This window comes from Oncorhynchus nerka, linkage group LG12 (assembly GCF_034236695.1).
Source record: "Oncorhynchus nerka isolate Pitt River linkage group LG12, Oner_Uvic_2.0, whole genome shotgun sequence".
Taxonomy (NCBI): domain Eukaryota; kingdom Metazoa; phylum Chordata; class Actinopteri; order Salmoniformes; family Salmonidae; genus Oncorhynchus; species Oncorhynchus nerka.
This window is the reverse complement of record NC_088407.1, coordinates 2,004,564-2,030,282: the sequence shown is the minus strand read 5'-3', so window position 1 is coordinate 2,030,282 and position 25,719 is coordinate 2,004,564. Positions and strand designations below refer to the sequence as shown.

The 25,719-nt window shown below is 43.5% G+C and overlaps 2 long non-coding RNA genes across 2 annotated transcripts; one reads left to right on the top strand and one right to left on the bottom strand.

Moving 5' to 3' along the window:
- Positions 1–14,078: 14,078 nt before the first annotated feature.
- LOC135574218 (uncharacterized) lies at positions 14,079–19,227 on the top strand. The gene is made up of 3 exons (XR_010465242.1): positions 14,079–14,185; positions 14,861–15,332; positions 16,822–19,227. It is a non-coding gene; the product is annotated as an uncharacterized LOC135574218 (long non-coding RNA).
- LOC115126982 (uncharacterized) lies at positions 16,384–16,898 on the bottom strand. The gene is made up of 2 exons (XR_003863280.2): positions 16,809–16,898; positions 16,384–16,678 (listed from the first exon to the last, which is right to left on the bottom strand). It is a non-coding gene; the product is annotated as an uncharacterized LOC115126982 (long non-coding RNA).
- Positions 19,228–25,719: the final 6,492 nt, after the last annotated feature.

The following is a 25,719-nucleotide window of genomic DNA, read 5'->3' as shown; positions in this document are numbered from 1 at the left end:
TACTACAATCAGCAACATCACTACAGTAATTACTATAGTAAATACTACAATCAGCAACATCACTACAGTAATTACTATAGTAAATACTACAATCAGCTAAATCACTACAGTAATTACTATAGTAAATACTACAATCAGCAACATCACTACAGTAATTACTATAGTAAATACTACAATCAGCAACATCACTACAGTAATTACTATAGTAAATACTACAATCAGCAACATCACTACAGTAATTACTATAGTAAATACTACAATCAGCAACATCACTACAGTAATTACTATAGTAAATACTACAATCAGCAACATCACTACAGTAATTACTATAGTAAATACTACAATCAGCTAAATCACTACAGTAATTACTATAGTAAATACTACAATCAGCTAAATCACTACAGTAATTACTATAGTACATATGCCTCAGTATCCCTCTCTCACACACACACACACACACACACACACACACACACACACACACCCCACTACATAAACTCTTTCACACACACACCCCCCACTACATAAACTCTCTCACACACACCCCCCACTACATAAGCCAGGTTCTGCCCGGAATAGCAAGTAGAGAGATGACAGAGAGGGATAGAAGACCTGCCTTTGTGATGCTGTATGACTGTAGCCAGGCTGAAGACACAGTGCCATGCTGACCCCTGGTGACAGCTACGGAGAACTGCAACACTAACAGGTTCCAGTCTACAGCAAGAGAGGAGTGTTTCACAAAGAATAGATGTTAGGAAGTGCTTCATTTGTAAATCGGGAGGTGCTGGAAGAAAAAGTGAGCGCGAGGAGGGGGGGTGACCTGGCGGGCTCTGAGGCTTGAAAAAACAAACTTTCTAGTAAAGCATTGGATGCATATCATAGCATTTGCGTAGTGGCATAGAGCAGTATAGTAGAGGCACATGCAGAACCCAGCTAGTGGATCTGGGCTAATTCCAGATGAGAGTCGGGGCACTCGGCTGAGAGTCAGACTCGACCGACGTCATGATTCCGGTGTGAGTTATCTGGCCCAAATGTATTGCTTGGGGCCCGGGCCGATTCTGTATCTGTATTCCCAATCCTCTATGTGAAGGAGATGTGTCACGCTGCATGAGGCAAATGGTCACACCAGATACTGACCGGTTTTCTGATCCACTACCTTTTTTAAGGTGTCTGTGACCAACAGATGCATATCTGTATTCCCAATCCTGTGAAATCCATAGATTAGGGCCTCATTTCTTTATTTCAATCCAAGATGGCGTAGCAGCAAGACGTGGTTGTTTTTGGCACGTTTTTGTCCCGTGTAAATATTTATTTTTGTATTTCTACTTGCACATCCTCATCTGCTCATCTATCACTCCAGTGGTAATTGCTAAATTGTAATTACTTCACCACTATGGCCTATGGTCTTACCTCCTTACTTCATTTGCACACACTGTATACAGATCTTCTATTGTGTTATTGACTGTATGTTTGTGTATTCCATGTGTAACTCTGTGTTGTTTTTATCACACTGCTTTGCTTTATCTTGGCCAGGTTGCAGCTGTAAATGAGAACTTGTTCTCAACTGGTTAAATAAAAGTGTTCTCAACTGGCCACCTGGTTAAATAAAGGTGTTCTCAACTGGCCACCTGGTTAAATAAAGGTGTTCTCAACTGGCCACCTGGTTAAATAAAGGTGTTCTCAACTGGCCACCTGGTTAAATAAAGGTGTTCTCAACTAGCCTACCTGGTTAAATAAAGGTGTTCTCAACTGGCCACCTGGTTAAATAAAGGTGTTCTCAACTGGCCACCTGGTTAAATAAAGGTGTTCTCAACTGGCCACCTGGTTAAATAAAGGTGTTCTCAACTAGCCTACCTGGTTAAATAAAAGTGTTCTCAACTGGCCACCTGGTTAAATAAAGGTGTTCTCAACTGGCCACCTGGTTAAATAAAGGTGTTCTCAACTGGCCACCTGGTTAAATAAAGGTGTTCTCAACTAGCCACCTGGTTAAATAAAGGTGTTCTCAACTGGCCACCTGGTTAAATAAAGGTGTTCTCAACTAGCCTACCTGGTTAAATAAAGGTGTTCTCAACTAGCCACCTGGTTAAATAAAGGTGTTCTCAACTGGCCTACCTGGTTAAATAAAGGTGTTCTCAACTGGCCACCTGGTTAAATAAAGGTGTTCTCAACTGGCCACCTGGTTAAATAAAGGTGTTCTCAACTGGCCACCTGGTTAAATAAAGGTGTTCTCAACTGGCCACCTGGTTAAATAAAGGTGTTCTCAACTGGCCACCTGGTTAAATAAAGGTGTTCTCAACTGGCCACCTGGTTAAATAAAGGTGTTCTCAACTGGCCACCTGGTTAAATAAAGGTGTTCTCAACTAGCCTACCTGGTTAAATAAAGGTGTTCTCAACTAGCCACCTGGTTAAATAAAGGTGTTCTCAACTGGCCTACCTGGTTAAATAAAGGTGTTCTCAACTGGCCACCTGGTTAAATAAAGGTGTTCTCAACTGGCCACCTGGTTAAATAAAGGTGTTCTCAACTGGCCACCTGGTTAAATAAAGGTGTTCTCAACTGGCCACCTGGTTAAATAAAGGTGTTCTCAACTGGCCTACCTGGTTAAATAAAGGTGAAATAAACATAAAAAAGAGAGCAAAGACAGATACATTCATGACAAAGAGGGCACACGCCTTCACCCTGACAGAATAGAGGTTAACAAAACCAAAAGGAATCTTTCTTAACTCCCTTTGGGGTAAATTATCCCAGAGAAGTAATATGCTAACAACGTAGATCATTAAAGATCTCAAAGAATTTATGGAATTAGTTTTTTCAGACCAATATGAAATTTCACATTTTTTGTTCTTGAGTCAAGACATAGCCCTGGTGCAATGGAGACGGTACAAGAAGTGGGTTCTACCCACGGGTAATATTCTGCCCTTGAGTTGCGTTCCCATGCAAAACTAGACAGATAGCTAACAACTAAGTCTTCAATAAAACTCCCAAGGCGTGACTTTTCTTGAATGAATATATTGAAAACGTTTATGTTGTGAAACTGCAAAATACAGAAAAGAATATACTTTAGTGTTCAATTCACACCGACATACTGTAGCTGTACATTAAACATTTGAAGTTGCATAAATACAAAGCACGCGCTAAGGTACCATGCATCTGGCATGATGCCAAACCATATAGCTAATTGTTAACCATATGGTAATTGGCTCCTTTCATTACTCTAATAATGTATAACCATCTATGTAGAATAACAAAGCATATTACACTAGAAACAGTAACAAAACTACAGTATTGTATATTTTACAATTCGTTTGCATGACGCATGAGCAAAGTAATACAGCTAACGACATACATTAAAGGCATTGCAATTTGTGAGTAAATGCAACCAACATTGATATGTAAGCAACTCTATCAATAACAAGATTATCATCATTAGCTAAATGCTTGAATCGAACTTACAAACAAATATTTTTCCAAGGCTGAAGCGTGACAAGAAATAACTACATTGAAAGACCTGCACCGTAGCGTTGTTTGTAGCTGTTTCTATGCGTGCAAAACAAATTCTGTACTTCCTGTTTGCGTCGTCTTTCTAAGTACCAGAAAGCGCCACTAGGGGGCAAATAACACCATTGAACACAATGAAAATCCAATTTAACCATTGTAATAAAATAATCTGTTACCTTCTAACAGGATGGCAGCACAGGTAATGTAAACTATACGTAACAAGAAGGTGGTTCTACCCACGGGTAATGTAAACTATACGTAACAAGAAGGTGGTTCTACCCACGGGTAATGTAAACTAGACATAACAAGAAGGTGGTTCTACCCACGGGTAATGTAAACTAGACCTAACAAGACGGTGGTTCTACCTACGGGTAATGTAAACTAGACCTAACAAGAAGGTGGTTCTACCTATGGGTAATGTAAACTAGACCTAACAAGAAGGTGGTTCTACCCACGGGTAATGTAAACTAGACCTAACAAGAAGGTGGTTCTACCCACGGGTAATGTAAACTAGACCTAACAAGGTGGTGGTTCTACCTAAGGGTAATGTAAACTAGACGTAACAAGAAGGTGGTTCTACACACGGGTAATGTAAACTATTTTCTTGCAGCAGTCACCACGGCCTGTGGTCGACTTGATCTGTACACCTTCATGGAGCAGCTGCAGTGCTCTGTGGTCAAACCAGGTGATTGGAACCCCCCTCTTAGCAACTATCTGGGTGTTTTAACAAGTGAACTCGAAGATGGCGACCATATCATAGAGCTATGCGTTTAGGACTAAAGACAATCACGTGGTGTTGAAAGCCAAAGGTGTGACTCAAAACGATGAAAATGCCCCGCGTATAAACTTGGAATCAACCACACGCGAGTCGAGTTCATTAACAACCGGAATAGTGAATTAGAAATGTTGAACTCCTACAAAAAGATAGGGAGGTATAAAAAGGGGTTCCATCTAAAAGATTCTGACAAGAGACAAGCTTTTACCTTTTCTCCTTACCCTTTGGTTACTGACTGATGTTACAAGCCCAGTGTGTCTTAACCCTTAATATATAATGGCTGCTGTAGAAGGTTTTGATCCCAGGTGTGCAACTACCATTTTCGGCCTTAACTTCTTGGCGCTACCCATCCCGTTAGCGGGATAATTTTCGTCAGCAACCGCTGAATAGCATAGCGCCACAGTCAAATAATATTACTAAAAAATATAACAAAAAATATAATAAAATAAAATCATGAACACTCTGCCCTTTACTCCTTCCCACGACAGGTGTTACAGAACTACCACCAAAGGACCAAAGGACCAAGCAGCGTGGCCAGGAGGAGCAGGAATCCTTGCCTTCAGTGCGCTCTGTGCAAGCTCCTCGCAGTGGCTGTGCTAGAGTGGGCATTCAGCCAGGATGGATTGTGCCGGCTCAGCGTTCCTGGCCTCTGGTGCGTCTCCTCGGCCCAGGTTATCCTGCGCCAGCTCTACGCACGATGTCCCGGTTCGCCAGAAAAGCCAGTGCGGCCTGTTCCAGCTCCCCGCACTTGCCGGGCTACGGGGATCAAATCAAATCAAATTTATTTATATAGCCCTTCGTACATCAGCTGATATCTCAAAGTGCTGTACAGAAACCCAGCCTAAAACCCCAAACAGCAAGCAATGCAGGTGTAGAAGCACGGTGGCTATGAAAAACTCCCTAGAAAGGCCAAAACCTAGGAAGAAACCTAGAGAGACACCAGGATATGAGGGGTGGCCAGTCCTCTTCTGGCTGTGCCGGGTGGAGATTATAACAGAACATGGCCAAGATGTTCAGATGTTCATAAATTACCAGCATGGTCGAATAATAATAAGGGAGAACAGTTGAAACTGGAGCAGCAGCACGGCCAGGTGGACTGGGGACAGCAAGGAGTCATCATGCCAGGTAGACCTGAGGCATGGTCCTAGGGCTCAGGTCCTCTGAGAGAGACAAAGAAAGAGAGAAGGAGAGAATTAGAGAACGCACACTTAGATTCACACAGGACACTGTGGCCCCATCCGAGGACAATGAACTGGCTCTACGCACTATGCCTCCAGTGCGCAGCCATAGCCCAGTGTGTCCTGTGCCAACTCTCCACACTCACCGAGCTAAAGTGGGTATCCAGCCAGGACGTGTTGTGGCAGCTCCCCGCACCAGGCTGCCGGTACGTCTCCTCAGTCCGGTGAGACCTGTTCCGGCTCCACGTACGAAGCTTCCAGTGATGGTCCATGGCCCGAAGCCTCCAGTGATGATCCATGGCAAGAAGCTTTCAGTGATGATCCATGGCCCTGATCCTGCAGTGAAAATCCAGGGCACAGAGCCACCAGTGACGATCCAGAGCCCGGAGCCTGTAGCGACGATCCATGGCATGCAGCCTGCGGCGACAGTCCGCAGTCCAGAGCCTCCGGCGATGATCCTCTGGCAACGATTCACTGTCCAGTTCCACGGAAGCGGAGGGATCAGTGTGCGGAGCGGGGCTACGTCCCGAATCGGAGCCACCACTGAGGATAGATGCCCACCCTGACCCTCCCCTATAGAGTCAGGTTTTGCAGCCAGAGTCCTCACCTTTGGGGGGAGGTAATACTGTCACGCCTTCTAGGTTTCCCGTTTCTATGTTGGTGTGTTTTGATTCCCAATCGGAGGCAGCTGTCTATCGTTGTCTCTGATTGGGAATCAGATATAAGTTGTCAGTTTCCTTTTGGGTTTTGTGGGATCTTGTCTTTGTTGCTTTAGGCACGACTAGCTTTACGTTCGGTTTGTGTTCATTGTTTTTCCCCGGTGTTCCGTTTTCAAATAAAGAGAGAATGTACGCCTGCCACGCTGCACCTTGGTCCGGTCATTTATTACATTGTAAATGCACATACATTGTGTGTACATTGTAAATGCATATACATTGTAACCATATATTACCCATTGCTTTACAAATATAGATACATCACATCAAATAAAAAACTATGTATTGTTCTCTTGGGGCTTATTGAGCCAGAAAGTCACCAGCCACCAAAGCTTCCTGGTATTTGTTGTTGTCCACCAGTGCTTGCCTGATTTCTTTGAGTTTCTCGTGGATGTAGATCGCCTCCTTCAGTTCATGTAGGAATGCCTTGGTTACCCCGTAAACCCTGGGAATAGACGGCACAAGGCCCATAGACTCCAGGGCTCTGACCAGCGAAGGTATAAACCTGCAGGACCAAAGTATTTTCACCAGCGCCTCAAAATGGTTGAAGAAGTAGTATCTTGGGGGTATAAACACGGATGACGGCGCTGGCTGGGGTGAATGATCTCACAACCAATGCATTTTTCTCGTATATATTCTCCAATCACCACGTCTAAAAGTGAGGCTACAGAGGCCTTGATGGTGTCCACAAAAATAGTACTGACCACCCCATCAAACACGTCCTCAGGCTGTGTACATGTAGGGGGTGTCGCGGGTCTTGTCTGGGGGGAGTAGAATGTTGGGCTGCGAGGCATAGAGTCCTTAGGGTCTGGCCCCCGTGATGTATCGGAGTCCTGGTATGTTGTATGAATATCCATGGTATATGATGAAATGAAGAACTGAAGGCTTTCAGGACACTCCTTCTATTGTTGTACCTGTCCTTTGGGTATCAGGGCGTGGTTAATGCAGCCGCGTACTTAGTTTTCTTCGGGGGATGACCCTTCTGAGCAAGCTGATATTAGCTACCATGACGTAGTGGAGCGATTTCAGCAGAGGGCAGCTTTGAGATAAAACACACATTTGTATTTGTAGCATAATAAAGGAGTAGAAAGTGAGGTGGAAGCCTGGATGGTGTGTTTACGTAAACTAATCTAGAATGTATTGATGATATACTGAACACTGAACACCATATGTATTGATGATATACTGAACACTGAACACCATATGTATTGAGGATATACTGAACACTGAACACTCAACACCATATGTATTGAGGATATACTGAACACTGAACACAATATGTATTGAGGATATACTGAACACTGAACACCATATGTATTGAGGATATACTGAACACTCAACACTCAGCACCATATGTATTGAGGATATACTGAACACTGAACACAATATGTATTGAGGATATACTGAACACTGAACACCATATGTATTGAGGATATACTGAACACTCAACACAATATGTATTGAGGATATACTGAACACTGAACACTCAGCACCATATGTATTGAGGATATACTGAACACTCATCACCATATGTATTGAGGATATACTGAACACTGAACACTCAACACCATATGTATTGAGGATATACTGAACACTGAACACTCAACACCATATGTATTGAGGATATACTGAACACTCATCACCATATGTATTGAGGATATACTGAACACTGAACACTCAACACCATATGTATTGAGGATATACTGAACACTGAACACTCAACACCATATGTATTGAGGATATACTGAACACTCAGCACCATATGTATTGAGGATATACTGAACACTGAACACTCAGCACCATATGTATTGAGGATATACTGAACACTGAACACTCAGCACCATATGTATTGAGGATATACTGAACACTCAACACAATATGTATTGAGGATATACTGAACATTCATCACCATATGTATTGAGGATATACTGAACACTGAACACTCAGCACCATATGTATTGAGGATATACTGAACACTGAACACTCAGCACCATATGTATTGAGGATATACTGAACACTCAACACTCAACACCATATGTATTGAGGATATACTGAACACTCAGCACCATATGTATTGAGGATATACTGAACACTGAACACTCAGCACCATATGTATTGAGGATATACTGAACACTGAACACTCAGCACCATATGTATTGAGGATATACTGAACACTGAACACTCAGCACCATATGTATTGAGGATATACTGAACACTGAACACTCAGCACCATATGTATTGAGGATATACTGAACACTGAACACTCAGCACCATATGTATTGAGGATATACTGAACACTGAACACTCAACACCATATGTATTGAGGATATACTGAACACTGAACACTCATCACCATATGTATTGAGGATATACTGAACACTCAACACCATATGTATTGAGGATATACTGAACACTGAACACCATATGTATTGAGGATATACTGAACACTGAACACCATATGTATTGAGGATATACTGAACACTCAACACCATATGTATTGAGGATATACTGAACACTCAACACCATATGTATTGAGGATATACTGAACACTCAACACCATATGTATTGAGGATATACTGAACACTGAACACCATATGTATTGAGGATATACTGAACACTGAACACTCAGCACCATATGTATTGAGGATATACTGAACACTGAACACCATATGTATTGAGGATATACTGAACACTGAACACCATATGTATTGAGGATATACTGAACACTCAACACTCAATACCATATGTATTGAGGATATACTGAACACTGAACACTCAGCACCATATGTATTGAGGATATACTGAACACTCAACACTCAGCACCATATGTATTGAGGATATACTGAACACTCAACACTCAGCACCATATGTATTTGGACAGTGAAGCTAAAATGTACAATTTGACTCTAAACTCCAGAATTTTGGATTTGAGATCAAATGTTTCATATGAGGCGATAGTACAGGTCACCTTTTCACAATTTAGAAAGGAAATCACTTTATATATATAGTCTCCCCAATTTGAAGAAGCCATAAGGATTTGGACAAATTCACTTAAAGTGTATTAAAGTTATAGTAAATTAAACCTTTTATTTAGAGTATAGATCCAAATTTTACATTTTATCTTCCCTCTCCAATTACATATGGTTTTGGCTGTACCTTGGTGTTGGACGTTACAGTGCCTTGCAAAAGTAGTCAGACCCCTTGGAAACGCCTTTGATAGTGATTACAGCTGTGAGTCTTTTAGAGTCATGACAGCTGTGAGTCTTTTAGAGTGATTACAGCTGTGAGTCTTCTTGGGTAAGTCTCTAAGAGTCATTAAAGCTGTGAGTCTTCTTGGGTGAGTCTCTAAGAGTCATTACAGCTGTGAGTCTTCTTTGGTGAGTCTTTTAGAGTCATTACAGCTGTGAGTCTTCTTGGGTGAGTCTCTAAGAGTCATTACAACTGTGAGTCTTCTTGGGTGAGTCTTTTAGAGTCATTACAACTGTGAGTCTTCTTGGGTAAGTATTTTAGAGTCATTACAGCTGTAAGTCTTCTTGGGTAAGTCTCTAAGAGTCATTACAGCTGTGAGTCTTCTTGGGTAAGTCTCTAAGAGTCATTACAGCTGTGAGTCTTCTTGGGTAAGTCTCTAAGAGTCATTACAGCTGTGAGTCTTCTTGGGTAAGTCTCTAAGAGTCATTACAGCTGTGAGTCTTCTTGGGTAAGTCTCTAAGAGGCATTACAGCTGTGAGTCTTTTAGAGTCATTAAAGCTGTGAGTCTTCTTGGGTAAGTCTTTTAGAGTCATTAAAGCTGTGAGTCTTCTTGGGTAAGTCTCTAAGAGTCATTACAACTGTGAGTCTTCTTGGGTGAGTCTCTAAGAGTCATTACAGCTGTGAGTCTTCTTTGGTGAGTCTTTTAGAGTCATTACAGCTGTGAGTCTTCTTGGGTGAGTCTCTAAGAGTCATTACAACTGTGAGTCTTCTTGGGTGAGTCTTTTAGAGTCATTACAACTGTGAGTCTTCTTGGGTAAGTCTTTTAGAGTCATTACAGCTGTGAGTCTTCTTGGGTAAGTCTCTAAGAGTCATTACAGCTGTGAGTCTTCTTGGGTAAGTCTCTAAGAGTCATTACAGCTGTGAGTCTTCTTGGGTAAGTCTCTAAGAGGCATTACAGCTGTGAGTCTTCTTGGGTAAGTCTCTAAGAGGCATTACAGCTGTGAGTCTTTTAGAGTCATTAAAGCTGTGAGTCTTCTTGGGTGAGTCTCTAAGAGTCATTACAACTGTGAGTCTTCTTGGGTGAGTCTTTTAGAGTCATTACAACTGTGAGTCTTCTTGGGTAAGTCTTTAAGAGTCATTACAGCTGTGAGTCTTCTTGGGTAAGTCTTTAAGAGTCATTAGAAAAATTGGCCCATTATTATTTTTATAATTCTTCAAGCTCTGTCAATATGTTGGGGATCATGTCAAGACAACAATTTAAAAGTCTTGCAATAGATTTCCAATCAGATTTAAGTCCAAACTTGAACTTGTCAACTCAGGAACATTCACTGTCTTCTTGGTAAGCAGCTCCAGTGTGGATGTGTCATGGTGTTGTGTGTTATTGTCCTGCTGAAAGGTGGATTCCTCTCCCAGTGTGGATGTGTCATGGTGTTGTAGGTTATTGTCCTGCTGAAAGGTGGATTCCTCTCCCAGTGTGGATGTGTCATGGTGTTGTCGGTTATTGTCCTGCTGAAAGGTGGATTCCTCTCCCAGTGTGGATGTGTCATTGTGTTGTGGTTTATTGTCCTGCTGAAAGGTGGATTCCTCTCCCAGTGTGGATGTGTCATTGTGTTGTGGGTTATTGTCCTGCTGAAAGGTGGATTCCTCTCCCAGTGTGGATGTGTCATTGTGTTGTGGGTTATTGTCCTGCTGAAAGGTGGATTCCTCTCCCAGTGTGGATGTGTCATGGTGTTGTAGGTTATTGTCCTGCTGAAAGGTGGATTCCTCTCCCAGTGTCTGGTGGGAAACAGGCTTTGCATTTAGGCCAGAAAGTATTTTCCTTTGCAGTGTTTTCAGTACTAACTCCAGTGCCTTGTTGCATACAAGATGCATGATTAGATGTTTTCTCTTCTGTATATTTGTATTCACCTTTTCACTGTAGTTTCAGTCATTATTGTGGCGTTACTACAATGATGTTGATCCATCCTCAGTGTTTCTACCATGACAGCCTGTAATGGCCTCATGGTAACACCCCTGAGCAGTTGCATTCATGTCCTGCAGCTCAGAAGGACGACTATCTTTGATGTGTCTGGGTGGTTTAATACATCATCCACACCATAATTATTAACTTGACCATGATGCTGAAAGAGATATGCAATGTCTGATTGGTTATTGTGACCCATCTACCAATCACTGCCCTTCAATGTCTGATTGGTTATTGTGACGCATCTACCAATCACTGCCCTTCTTTATGAGGCTTTCCAAAAGCTCCCTGGTCTTTGTTGCTTGAAATTCAATACCTGACTGAGGGACCTTCCAGATGTTCTATGTATGGGCTACAGAGGTATGGGTAGTTATTCAAAAATAATGTCAACCCCTATTGAGTCATATAACATATTATGTGATTTGTTAAGCCACATTTAACTTGTGAACTAATTTAGACATGCCTTTTTTTTAAAACTAAATGTTCTTCCACTTTGACATTAGAGTACAACATTTTGAGTTGCTTGTTGACAGAAAAATATATATTAAATCAATTTCAATCAACCGTTGTAACACAATAAAATGTGGCTAAATCCAAGAGTATTAATACTTTTCCAAGGTACTTTATGTAGTTGAAATATTATATTTGAGAGGAGAAGAAGGTGCTTGACCAACGTCAGATTAGGTTTAACCCAAAATCATAAAACCCTCTGAAAGGAATAGGTGCAACCCTTGCTCACGATTACATATTGAATGATTTATTTTCTATTTCTGCTTAAAAACATGACATTCATTTTGTTTTCTTTCTTGTCTTACAGTGGCAAGAAATGGGAGGATGACTGGATCAAGGCCGAGGACCGTGTTTCTCCAGTTTAACCTACTTTATGCGCTAATGTCCTCTCCCTTCACAGGTATCCCTGTCAATCATAAATGGTTGGTCAAATTCACCCTGATTTACCACTGAGACATTCATGGAGCGTCACCATGCCAACCATTAGATCTCAATCAGGTTCATGAGAATATGCATTTAGATATTCTTCATATAAAGTGAGCTACAAAAGTATTGCAACAGTGACACATTTTGAGGTTGATTTGGATCTGTACTCCAGAACTTTGTATTTGAAATAATACAATGACAATGAGGTTAAAGGTTAAAGCTTTAAATGATCCAATGACTTTGAGGTTAAAGGTCAGACTGACGGCTTTAATTTGAGGGTATTTTCATCCATATCTGGTGAAACGGTTATAAATTACAGCACATAGTACCATGTTGATATATTAGATATAAGCAGTGGGGCTGATCAACTTTAGTACTTAGTGAATAATGAGAAGAATCATCAAAGAATAGATTAACATATCCGAACGTGAAGGTTTTAATTATTTGTTATTATTTATTATTATTTTATTTAATTTAATTAAACATAACTCTGCAATCCCCCTGGTGGCCAAGGGGTGCTCAGTAGCAACACCAACAGTTGGCTTTTCCCCCAAACGTTGATGATAAAAAAAAATCAAGAATAGATTAACATATCCGAACGTTATTTGACATGAAGGTTTAGTAAGGGGTCCTTATTAAATCAAAAGAACACATGTCAAATTTAAATAGTTACGACGAAAAACACCTTTCAAAAACTGCACTGCTTCAGACATTGATTTGGCATGTGCTGATGCAGTACAGCGTTATGTATGTCCTAATGAATCTACACATCATTCTACACATCAATTAGAATGATAATAGCGAAGATATTGATTTTTTTTAAACGGTGAGGGTTAGTAAAAGAAAACTACAAAATGGCGTCACATTTGTAGTTCACAACTTTTCCGGTTTCTGTAACAAGATTGTATCTGTTACATCAATTATTTAACAGAATCCGACAATGTTTACGACATTCAAATGAAAGTAACATTGCATAAGGATAATTTATGAATAGTTTAAAAATATAATCAGAAAATTCAGAAACGTAGTTTATTACGTCACGGGCATTGCGACGCACAAAACCAAAACAAACCACCAAACCGAAGACGTGTCCGAACAACACAGATATATATACGTGCATGTTCACAGTTCTCCCACTATGTCAGACCTGTCTGCATAACTTTCATTTACTTCATCTAATTTTAGTAATAATACGGTGTTGCTAATAGTATCGATAAGAGTTGGTCACTTGCATCCGGCCTGTTCAGGATGGGACAACCCCCATTTCAATAGGAACATTTCCACGTTTGTAGCTTTACACACAAGGCTATTCATTATTCTTTCCCAGAAGATGTCATGGGTCATAATTGGGTCAGAATAATCAAATACAATAATCACAATCATTCTGTGTCCAGACTTTTGATGATTCATTGCGAGTGCCTGTAGATTCTAGGCAACATTTTTCAACTAACCGGTTTCATCTGCAGCTGATGGGAGTCAGTTATTGTACAAGTAAAGTAGCCCTCTCGAAAACTACTTGAGAGTCTAGAAGTAACGGGTCAAAGTACTCAGTACTAGTTCAGCTTTTGTACATCTCATTCATACATAAGGAATCGTTGACTTAAAATAGGGTGACCAGACGTCCCAGTTTTCCGTGGCCTGTCCCCGGCTGGAGATTCCCCGTTTTTAATTGTGCGTTAAAAACATACTGCAAAGTGAACTATTATTTTACGTGGTAAGAAAGACCGGGCATCAGAGTCAACCGGTTGACGTCTCAATCTTGTTGTGCTTGTTTTGTCCAGCAGAGGGGCCGCTCGCGACAGCAGCTTCATTCACTCTTCTTCTTCTACTAACTACTTGCTCGCGCCAGTTTTAGAGGAAACTGCTGTGGAAAACTCGGCCGGAAGTGTCAAGTGAATCCATAACATCACCACAAACGGCTTTTCAAGCCAGGTAAGTTACACTCGTTTGAGATACTAGCTAATGATGTTCTTTCACAACTTATTTTATAGTTAAATGGTCTGCGTTATATGGTTTTAAATAGGTTATGCTAGCTGACATTAGCTATGTCGACTAAGTTATCTAGCTCGGTTAGCCAGCTGCTGTCATGGTAACGAGGTTAAAAAACAGAGCCTGCCAATGTGTTATTACAAACAATGTTTTTGAGATAAAATACAAAATGAGGCAAGCAATGGGAATCTGTTAACCAAAGTATTTTATCTAATAGTGTACTATTTATTAATAAAGATTGGAGAAGGAAAAATGAAGGGAGTAAAAAGAGTGAAGCGAGGAGAGTGTGGTAGAGTGAGGTGGAAAGGTGAAGAGAAGGAAAGGAAGAAAGATCAGGAAGATGATTGGAGGAGAAAAAGTTGAGAGTAAGAAGAGTGACACAAGGAGAGTGAAGAAGAGCAGACAGGAGGAACAATTATATACATACCTTCTTTGAATCATTCTTCACTACGGCTGTTGCTGTCTTTGTTGGACTTCTGAGAGAGGTAGAGGGAAATGGTGCAATGTGTAGAGAGCTTTCTCAAAACCTCCCAATCGTTCTTCACGTCTGAACTACTTGCAGGCATTGGGAAAGCACACAGATCATCTAAAAGATGTACTTTGTCTCCTTTTAAAAAGGCAACCTCAGGGTGAAGAGATCCAGAAGGCAGCAGCCACACTGCAGGAAAAATGCCCCCATGTGACCATCAATGAGGATGCATTGTTTGACGAGGTTACTGGCCTGCAAGAGTTCCTAAAGGGGGGGATCGCTTGAAGAATGGAAAACATTGGAGACACCGCTTAGTCAGAGATGGAGTTACCCACTTCAAAGAGAACCACATCCCACACACTAACCTGGCTAGATTAGCGTCTGTTGTCATGTGCTTACCTGGAAGTAATACACCAGTCGAGAGATTGTTCTCCCAAATGAATGATATATGGACAGCAGCAAGAAATAGGTTCACTGTTCCTGCCATCAAGGCCATGCTTATTGTGAAGACAAACTCCAACCTCCCCTGCCAGGAGTTCATGGAGAAGCTGGCCAAAAACAGAGCAATCCTGAAGAAGATACATTCTTCTGAGAAATATACAGATTAGGTTGGAATAAGTGGTAACTACATAATCTCATCAGTCTTATTTCTTCATTATGTTGTTAAGTATTTCACATAGACTATTGTCTGTTTTTTAAAGGTCACATGTTCTCTTCTGCTCTTATTCTACCCAGACTAGCAGGACCACTGATTGGCTGTTCAGATCAGTTCTACCCAGACTAGCAGGACCACTGATTGGCTGTTCAGATCAGTTCTACCCAGACTAGCAGGACCACTGATTGGCTGTTCAGATCAGTTCTACCCAGACTAGCAGGACCACTGATTGGCTGTTCAGATCAGTTCTACCCAGACTAGCAGGACCACTGATTGGCTGTTCAGATCAGTTCTACCCAGACTAGCAGGACCACTGATTGGCTGTTCAGATCAGTTCTACCCAGACTAGCAGGACCACTGATTGGCTGTTCAGATCAGTTCTGTCTTGTCTGTAGTGTTTCTGTAGTATAGTTGTTTTCTCTGTCCTGTTAGACTAAATACATGAAACCGGAATTATCCCCCTTTATTTCATAGATAATTACATTGGATATTTAATGATATATTGATATTATATATAATAGATAATAACATTGGATATTTTAATGATGTATTGATATTATATATAATAGATAATAACATTGGATATTTTAATGATATATTGACCTCCGACCTGTAAATGTCCCCGGTTTTAATTTCAGAAATCTGGTCACCTTAACTTAAAATCCCATGACTAATGTACTGATGTAGCTCCATGGGAGGAGTGAAACCCGCAGACACTCTGCTCACCGTGGAATGAGTTGGACACATGCTAGTGTATGTTTACAATGACTCTGTTTACAAACATTGGAGTAGAACAAAAACATCTATTTTGGGATCTGATGGGGCAGTTGAACTATATTCATGAGGCATTTATAAATGATGTTCTTCAAGCATCCATAAGTGGATGTATCAACTGCAGATTGGCCATTTAAAGGGATCGGACCTGGTCATGTGACCTGGTCATGTGACCGGTAAAAGCAGTAACAGACGATCGCCCTTCTCCAATCTGTACCACATGATCACATTGTCAACAAGGAAGAAACATAAACCTTTATTTTCCATAAAATGTTCAAACTATTTTTCCTTAGGAAGGCAGATGAAGCACATCTACAAAACAAATGGAATCACTTTCCACCCAATGCAAACTGCACCCACCCAAACTTTGCCTGCTTAGGTCAGGTGCCACATGTGAAGCAAGGTCTTGCACATTCTCCGATTCCCTCTTTAGGCTTTCCCAGTGCTGCTGGACTTCCTTTAGGACAATTACCTCTTCCTCCTTCAGCCGTCTCAGGAGCATCACCCGGTCAAAGGCTATTTTCTTTGAGTAGGTCAGCTGTAAATTCAGAAGAATGCAATGTGTATTTGTAACTTTAATGGCAGTGCGGTCTGTGTTTGAGCAACTGAACAAACACAGATAACAAAACAGAAACATAGTTATTGTGACACACAAACATACTACTTACTTTGTCCGTGCAGCTCCCGAGGCCGTGCAGCTCCCGAGGCCACGCAGCTCCCGAGGCCGTGCAGTTCCCGAGGCCACTCAGCTCCCAAGGCCACTCAGCTCCCGAGGCCACTCAGCTCCCAAGGCCGTGCAGCTCCCAAGGCCACTCAGCTCCCGAGGCCGTGCAGCTCCCAAGGCCACTCAGCTCCCGAGGCCGTGCAGCTCATAGATGTCATCTAGGTCCTCTTCCAGGAGGTCACCTGTGAAGTTATTTTCTAGGAGGGAGGTGTCTTGGCCCATAGCTTTGCTGTATACCAGTTTGACAGAGGATCTCATCTGCTGATGGTTTTGTTTTGTTTTTCTCCAACCCGGAGAACCAGGGAATGTTTTGTCTGCCTCCTACCCTTCAACCTGTCTGGCTTGATTTCACCTGCCGGTGGAATAACCATCTAAGGGTTATTGGAGTACGCCCTCTAAGGGTTAGAGCTCAGGGTTATTGGAGTACACCCTCTAAGGGTCATTGGAGTACGCCTTCTAAGGGTCATTGGAGTACACCGTCTAAGGGTTAGAGCTCAGGGTCATTGGAGTACACCCTCTAAGGGTCATTGGAGTACGCCCTCTAAGGGTCATTGGAGTACGCCCTCTAAGGGTCATTGGAGTACACCCTCTAAGGGTCATTGGAGTACACCCTCTAAGGGTCATTGGAGTACACCCTCTAAGGGTTAGAGCTCAGGGTCATTGGAGTACGCAAGCCTCTCCACTACGTCAACGTGCCAGTCCACGATGGTTAGCATGTCTGTTAGAACAGCCAAATAGAACTCCTTATTCCAGATAAGTAGTAACAGCTGAATAGAACTCCTTATTCCAGATAAGTATTAACATAGCTGAATAGAACTCCTTATTCCAGATAAGTATTAACATATCTGGAATAAGGAGTTCTATTCAGCTATGTTAATACTTATCTGGAATAAGGAGTTCTATTCAGCTAAGTATTAACATAGCTGAATAGAACTCCTTATTCCAGATAAGTACTAACATAGCTGAATAGAACTCCTTATTCCAGATAAGTATTAACATAGCTGAATAGAACTCCTTATTCCAGATAAGTATTAACAAAGCTGAATAGAACTCCTTATTCCAGATTAGTATTAACAGCTGAATAGAACAAACAAATCGTTTTCCTCCTTTGGACATTTGCTTAGAACAGATTGCAGCCCTCGACAGGAAGCTGTTCCCTTGTTCCACTTCCTCCCCCAGAGTTGTGCCGGCTCCTTCCTGATTCCGTCCTCCCCTTAATCTTAATTTACATTTAAAAACAGATTTAATATTGTAGTTCTGTGAATAACAAACATCTAAATGGGAAGCCGTGTAAAGGACTGAAGCTGGAAATTCTCTTTGAACAGTTTAATAAAGAAAAACTTACCTCGCATTTCAAACGATGTGCCTTTGCATGACGGAAAGCAGTGGCTTCATGTCTAGAATAGTGGTGAGCTCTGGACAATGAAGGGCAACTTTGGTCAGGTGTGGCCAGAATGTGCAGATCACATCCGTACACATGAATTGTGTGTTCCTGCTGCCAGACAATTCCTTCTGCAAGAACAGTGTTGTACGCAAATATCTCTCCAGCATCATGTTGAGGGGTGGGTATAATTTGAGGAACGTAAATATCCCTCCAGCATCATGTTGAGGGGTGGGTATAATTTGAGGAACGTAAATATCTCTCCAGCATCATGTTGAGGGGTGGGTATAATTTGAGGAATGTAAATATCTCTATTTCTTCCTTCACCACGTTTATTCGGACAAATGTCTCTCTGTTCGTTGGTTTAGTAATTATTTCCGGTGAACTCTGTTGCGCCTCAATTAGGGAATCGCTGTGGTTGAAATGACTAATGACCGCAAGCCCCAGTATTTTATTAGCTCGGTGGCTTGTACACAATTGTTACCGATGATACTGTAATGAAACAGGCAGGGTCTTGAACCCTCAACGGCGCGCTATCGACTGTGCCGCAAAAGCTTGCTAGTGCGACAGGGTCCTATTCTGCGCTTATAAACACAGGGTCCTTACACTACTCCCTCCTTTCAAATAGCGCGTCCTCGCGCTAGCTTGCGGGTCCACATCTTACAGGAACGCGCTCACCGGCCAAGCCCACGCACTATCGTCGATGCAAGGTCCGATGACTTCCGACACCAATGTAATGAAACAGGCAGGGAGCAGGTCTCGAACCCTCGACCTTCTAGCCCGAGGTCCGGTGCGCTATCAACTGCTCCTGCGGCAGGGTCGATTTTCCGTGCTTATATACTTTGACCTATTTCAGGTAACCCCAAGATGCTTGATTCACTACAGCTGCTCTTGAATAACTTTCCAGTCGTTTTGTTTTACATTCCGACTTTTGAACGTCTGTTTATATATATATTAGAGTCTAATAAAAAATAGCAACTTATGTTAAGCCTCCCATCTGTGTTAAGGTGATAGTGTGTGTGGTGTTGTTTCTCTTGATGTCCACTAGGTGTCAGCACAGCTTCAATAATGTCACACCAGGATCACAACATGTTTTCATGTGTAACAAATCAAATAGTATTTGTCAAATGCGCCGAATACTACATGTTTAGACATTACAGTGAAATGCTGAAATGAAGCCCTTAACCAACAATTTAGTTGTAAGAAAAATGTGTTAAGTAGAAAATAAGAAATAAAAGTAACAAATAATTAAAGATCAGCAGTAAAATAAAAATAGCGAGGCTCTATACATGGGGGTACCGGTACAGAGTCAATGTGGAGGCTATATACAGGGGGTACCGGTACAGAGTCAATGTGGAGGCTATATACAGGGGGTACCGGTACAGAGTCAATGTGGAGGCTATATACATGGGGTACCGGTACAGAGTCAATGTGGAGGCTATATACAGGGGGTACCGGTACAGAGTCAATGTGGAGGCTATATACAGGGGTACTGGTACAGAGTCAATGTGGAGGCTATATACAGGGGGTACCGGTACAGAGTCAATGTGGAGGCTATATACAGGGGGTACTGGTACAGAGTCAATGTGGAGGCTATATACAGGGGGTACCGGTACAGAGTCAATGTGGAGGCTATATACAGGGGGTACCGGTATAGAGTCAATGTGGAGGCTCTATACATGGGGTACCGGTACAGAGTCACTGTGGAGGCTATATACAGGGGGTACTGGTACAGAGTCAATGTGGAGGCTATATACATGGGGTACCGGTACAGAGTCAATGTGGAGGCTATATACAGGGGGTACTGGTACAGAGTCAATGTGGAGGCTATATACAGGGGGTACTGGTACAGAGTCAATGTGGAGGCTATATACAGGGGGTACCGGTACAGAGTCAATGTGGAGGCTATATACAGGGGTACCGGTACAGAGTGAATGTGGAGGCTATATACAGGGGTACAGAGTGAATGTGGAGGCTATATACAGGGGTCACAGAGTGAATGTGGAGGCTATATACAGGGGTACCGGTACAGAGTGAATGTGGAGGCTATATACATGGGGGTACCGGTACAGAGTGAATGTGGAGGCTATATACATGGGGGTACCGGTACAGAGTGAATGTGGAGGCTATATACATGGGGTACCGGTACAGAGTCAATGTGGAGGCTATATACAGGGGGTACGGTACAGAGTCAATGTGGAGGCTATATACAGGGGTACCGGTACAGAGTGAATGTGGAGGCTATATACAGGGGGGTACCGGTACAGAGTCAATGTGGAGGCTATATACAGGGGTACCGGTACAGAGTCAATGTGGAGGCTATATACAGGGGTACCGGTACAGAGTCAATGTGGAGGCTATATACAGGGGTACCGGTACAGAGTCAATGTGGAGGCTATATACAGGGGTACGGTACAGAGTCAATGTGGAGGCTATATACAGGGGTACCGGTACAGAGTCAATGTGGAGGCTATATACATGGGGGTACCGGTACAGAGTGAATGTGGAGGCTATATACATGGGGGTACCGGTACAGAGTCAATGTGGAGGCTATATACAGGGGTACTGGTACAGAGTCAATGTGGAGGCTATATACATGGGGTACCGGTACAGAGTCAATGTGGAGGCTATATACAGGGGGTACTGGTACAGAGTCAATGTGGAGGCTATATACAGGGGGTACTGGTACAGAGTCAATGTGGAGGCTATATACAGGGGGTACCGGTACAGAGTCAATGTGGAGGCTATATACAGGGGGTACCGGTACAGAGTCAATGTGGAGGCTATATACAGGGGGTACCGGTACAGAGTCAATGTGGAGGCTATATACAGGGGGTACCGGTACAGAGTGAATGTGGAGGCTATATACAGGGAATACCAGTACAGAGTCAATGTGGAGGCTATATACAGGGGGTACCGGTACAGAGTCAATGTGGAGGCTATATACAGGGGGTACCGGTACAGAGTCAATGTGGAGGCTATATACAGGGGTACCGGTACAGAGTCAATGTGGAGGCTATATACAGGGGGGGTACAGAGTCAATGTGGAGGCTATATACAGAGTACAGAGTGAATGTGGAGGCTATATACAGGGGGTACCGGTACAGAGTGAATGTGGAGGCTATATACAGGGGTACCGGTACAGAGTGAATGTGGAGGCTATATACAGGGGTACCGGTACAGAGTGAATGTGGAGGCTATATACAGGGGGTACCAGTACAGAGTCAATGTGGAGGCTATATACAGGGGGTACCGGTACAGAGTCAATGTGGAGGCTATATACAGGGGGTACCGGTACAGAGTGAATGTGGAGGCTATATACAGGGGGTACCGGTACAGAGTGAATGTGGAGGCTATATACAGGGGTACCAGTACAGAGTCAATGTGGAGGCTATATACAGGGGTACCGGTACAGAGTCAATGTGGAGGCTATATACATGGGGTACCGGTACAGAGTCAATGTGGAGGCTATATACATGGGGTACCGGTACAGAGTCAATGTGGAGGCTATATACAGGGGTACTGGTATAGAGTCAATGTGGAGGCTATATACAGGGGTACTGGTACAGAGTCAATGTGGAGGCTATATACAGGGGTACCGGTACAGAGTCAATGTGGAGGCTATATACAGGGTATTACGGTACAGAGTCAATGTGGAGGCTATATACAGGGTATTACGGTACAGAGTGCATGTGGAGGCACCGGTACAGAGTGAAGGTGGAGGCTATATACAGGAGGTATAGAGTCAATGTGGAGGCTATATGGGGGTACTGGTACAGAGTCAATGTTGAGGCTATATACAGGGGTACCGGTACAGAGTCAATGTGGAGGCTATATACAGGGGGTACCGGTACAGAGTCAATGTGGAGGCTATATACAGGGTATTACGGTACAGAGTCAATGTGGAGGCTATATACAGGGAATACCGCTACAGAGTCAATGTGGAGGCTATATACAGGGGGTACCGGTACAGAGTCAATGTGGAGGCTATATACATGGGGTACCGGTACAGAGTCAATGTGGAGGCTATATACATGGGGTACCGGTACAGAGTCAATATGGAGGCTATATACATGGGGTACCGGTACAGAGTCAATGTGGAGGCTATATACATGGGGTACCGGTACAGAGTCAATGTGGAGGCTATATACATGGGGTACCGGTACAGAGTCAATGTGGAGGCTATATACAGGGGGTACCGGTACAGAGTCAATGTGGAGGCTATATACAAGGGGTACCGGTACAGAGTCAAGGTGGAGGCTATATACAGGGTATTACGGTACAGAGTGAATGTGGAGGCTATATACAGGGGGCACCGGTACAGAGTCAAGGTGGAGGCTATATACAGGTTATTACGGTATAGAGTCAATGTGGAGGCTATATACAGGGGGTACTGGTACAGAGTCAATGTAGAGGCTATATACAGGGGGTACCGGTACAGAGTCAATGTGGAGGCTATATACAGGGGGTACCGGTACAGAGTCAATGTGGAGGCTATATACAGGGGTACTGGTACAGAGTCAATGTGGAGGCTATATACAGGGGGTACCGGTACAGAGTCAATGTGGAGGCTATATACAGGGGGTACCGGTACAGAGTCAATGTGGAGGCTATATACAGGGTATTACGGTACAGAGTCAATGGGAGGCTATATACAGGGTACCGTACAGAGTCAATGTGGAGGCTATATACATGGGGTACCGGTACAGAGTCAATGTGGAGGCTATATACATGGGGTACCGGTACAGAGTCAATGTGGAGGCTATATACAGGGGGTACCGGTACAGAGTCAATGTGGAGGCTATATACATGGGGGTACCGGTACAGAGTGAATGTGGAGGCTATATACAGGGGGTACCGGTACAGAGTGAATGTGGAGGCTATATACATGGGGGTACCGGTACAGAGTCAATGTGGAGGCTCTATACATGGGGGTACCGGTACAGAGTGAATGTGGAGGCTATATACAGGGGGTACCAGTACAGAGTCAATGTGGAGGCTATATACAGGGGGTACCGGTACAGAGTGAATGTGGAGGCTATATACAGGGGGTACCGGTACAGAGTCAATGTGGAGGCTATATACAGGGGGTACCGGTACAGAGTCAATGTGGAGGCTATATACAGGGGGTACCGGTACAGAGTGAATGTGGAGGCTATATACAGGGGGTACCAGTACAGAGTCAATGTGGAGGCTATATACAGGGGGTACCGGTACAGAGTGAATGTGGAGGCTATATACAGGGGGTACCGGTACAGAGTGAATGTGGAGGCTATATACAGGGGGTACCGGTACAGAGTGAATGTGGAGGCTATATACAGGGGGTACCGGTACAGAGTGAATGTGGAGGCTATATACAGGGGGTACCAGTACAGAGTCAATGTGGAGGCTATATACAGGGGTACCGGTACAGAGTCAATGTGGAGGCTATATACAGGGGGTACCGGTACAGAGTCAATGTGGAGGCTATATACAGGGGGTACCGGTACAGAGTGAATGTGGAGGCTATATACAGGGGGTACCGGTACAGAGTCAATGTGGAGGCTATATACATGGGGGTACCGGTACAGAGTCAATGTGGAGGCTATATACAGGGGGTACCGGTACAGAGTCAATGTGGAGGCTATATACATGGGGGTACCGGTACAGAGTGAATGTGGAGGCTATATACAGGGGGTACCGGTACAGAGTGAATGTGGAGGCTATATACAGGGGTACCGGTACAGAGTGAATGTGGAGGCTATATACAGGGGGTACCGGTACAGAGTGAATGTGGAGGCTATATACAGGGGGTACCAGTACAGAGTCAATGTGGAGGCTATATACAGGGGGTACCGGTACAGAGTCAATGTGGAGGCTATATACATGGGGTACCGGTACAGAGTCAATGTGGAGGCTATATACAGGGGGTACCGGTACAGAGTGAATGTGGAGGCTATATACATGGGGGTACCGGTACAGAGTCAATGTGGAGGCTCTATACATGGGGGTACCGGTACAGAGTGAATGTGGAGGCTATATACAGGGGGTACCAGTACAGAGTCAATGTGGAGGCTATATACAGGGGGTACCGGTACAGAGTGAATGTGGAGGCTATATACAGGGGGTACCGGTACAGAGTGAATGTGGAGGCTATATACAGGGGGTACCGGTACAGAGTGAATGTGGAGGCTATATACAGGGGGTACCGGTACAGAGTGAATGTGGAGGCTATATACAGGGGGTACCAGTACAGAGTCAATGTGGAGGCTATATACAGGGGGTACCGGTACAGAGTCAATGTGGAGGCTATATACAGGGGGTACCGGTACAGAGTGAATGTGGAGGCTATATACAGGGGGTACCGGTACAGAGTGAATGTGGAGGCTATATACAGGGGGTACCAGTACAGAGTCAATGTGGAGGCTATATACAGGGGGTACCGGTACAGAGTCAATGTGGAGGCTATATACATGGGGTACCGGTACAGAGTCAATGTGGAGGCTATATACATGGGGGTACCGGTACAGAGTGAATGTGGAGGCTATATACAGGGGGTACCGGTACAGAGTGAATGTGGAGGCTATATACAGGGGGTACCGGTACAGAGTGAATGTGGAGGCTATATACAGGGGTACCGGTACAGAGTGAATGTGGAGGCTATATACAGGGGGTACCAGTACAGAGTCAATGTGGAGGCTATATACAGGGGGTACCGGTACAGAGTCAATGTGGAGGCTATATACATGGGGTACCGGTACAGAGTCAATGTGGAGGCTATATACATGGGGTACCGGTACAGAGTCAATGTGGAGGCTATATACAGGGGGTACTGGTATAGAGTCAATGTAGAGGCTATATACAGGGGGTACTGGTACAGAGTCAATGTGGAGGCTATATACAGGGGGTACCGGTACAGAGTCAATGTGGAGGCTATATACAGGGTATTACGGTACAGAGTCAATGTGGAGGCTATATACAGGGTATTACGGTACAGAGTGCATGTGGAGGCACCGGTACAGAGTGAAGGTGGAGGCTATATACAGGTTATTACGGTATAGAGTCAATGTGGAGGCTATATACAGGGGGTACTGGTACAGAGTCAATGTTGAGGCTATATACAGGTGGTACCGGTACAGAGTCAATGTGGAGGCTATATACAGGGGGTACCGGTACAGAGTCAATGTGGAGGCTATATACAGGGTATTACGGTACAGAGTCAATGTGGAGGCTATATACAGGGTATTACGCTACAGAGTCAATGTGGAGGCTATATACAGGGGGTACCGGTACAGAGTCAATGTGGAGGCTATATACATGGGGTACCGGTACAGAGTCAATGTGGAGGCTATATACATGGGGTACCGGTACAGAGTCAATATGGAGGCTATATACATGGGGTACCGGTACAGAGTCAATGTGGAGGCTATATACATGGGGTACCGGTACAGAGTCAATGTGGAGGCTATATACATGGGGTACCGGTACAGAGTCA